Here is a 1,374-nt window from a genome sequence, read left to right on the forward strand (position 1 = left end):
AAACGCAATAGTGGAAGGAGGAACCTGAAGATGAATAAAAGAATAGGGAAAAGGAAGGTCCGGTGTCAGACCCGGAGAGACTTTGTTGATGGTTAGGGAGAGAAAGTCTCAAAAGGAGCGGCTGATCCATATGCATATTAAATATCTGTTTGCAATATCATTTTACTAAAGATTGTTATAGTTTAACTGAACGAATCCTGAGTATTCATTTCCTGGTCTGCCTTTCAACGAACACAATATTTAAAGGGGAAACTTTGAGAAGTGACCGGTGGTTCTTAAAAGACTCTGGCCTGTTGAGCCAGAGTAGAATCGGTCGCATTTTTTCCTACACCATCCACAGATACCGTTAAGCTTTAAGGATTCACTGTGCCACATGTATGTTTAACATTAAAACATGATGTAGAAAGATACGAATATGTCAATTATTATTTTAATAGCTTAGTATTGTATGCAACATAAAACAGTATGTATAGAGGCTTTAGGCTGCCCACACGTTACTGTAGGCCCAGTTTAATATGCAACACAATTTCAACTCAATTTGGTGGGGGTCCCTGCTCCGTCTTTCTTTTAGCTAAGGGGTCCTTGGCCTGAAAAACGTTGAAGACCCTTGGTTTAAGGGGTTTTAAATACATAGAACCCCTTTAAAACTGGCGTTTAAATAACACAAAAGAGCCTTGATTTCACATTTCGTGTGAATATTTATCGATAGTTTACATCCAGCAGAAAACAGAAATGTAAACATGAGGCATTGTGGTTTTTGTTTTTAAAATCAGTTTCTACGCTGACGATCCCCCGCTGTCCGGCTCAGCTCAAGGGCCTCTGACTGCAGCACGCAGATCGGGCCTGGGCTAAATTCGTGGGCGGAGCTAAACGTTTGAGTTCGCGTGTTCTGTGTGTGATGAGGCAGCACATTTCAACGTTATGTGTGTGTATATATATATATATATATATATATATATATATATATATATATATACATACATACACACTACACACACCCTTGGACAAAACAAGGTTATGTACTTCTACTTCTAGAGCACATTTAAACACAGTTTAAGCTCCAAAAGTGTACAAACAAACTGTGTATTAGCTTGTTTTGACCCAGGAAACAAGGGATATATATATATATATATATATATATATATTACAACAAATATTGATATTTGAATTATAAAAAAGGAAAAGAAGAACTGGTTGGTTTTACAAAAACAACAACGGGGAAAAGCAAACATCACACCCGGGAAACTATCTCCGGTGGTTTTCCCTCAGACGCACATTCTTGACAAACATTCTTCCTCCTCCTGTTGCTATTGGGAAAGTGTGCGGAGTCAAACGTTTAGCTCCACCCACGCTGAGCCACTGCGTACTGCAGTC

This window comes from Perca fluviatilis, chromosome 2 (assembly GCF_010015445.1).
Source record: "Perca fluviatilis chromosome 2, GENO_Pfluv_1.0, whole genome shotgun sequence".
Lineage (NCBI taxonomy): Eukaryota > Metazoa > Chordata > Actinopteri > Perciformes > Percidae > Perca > Perca fluviatilis.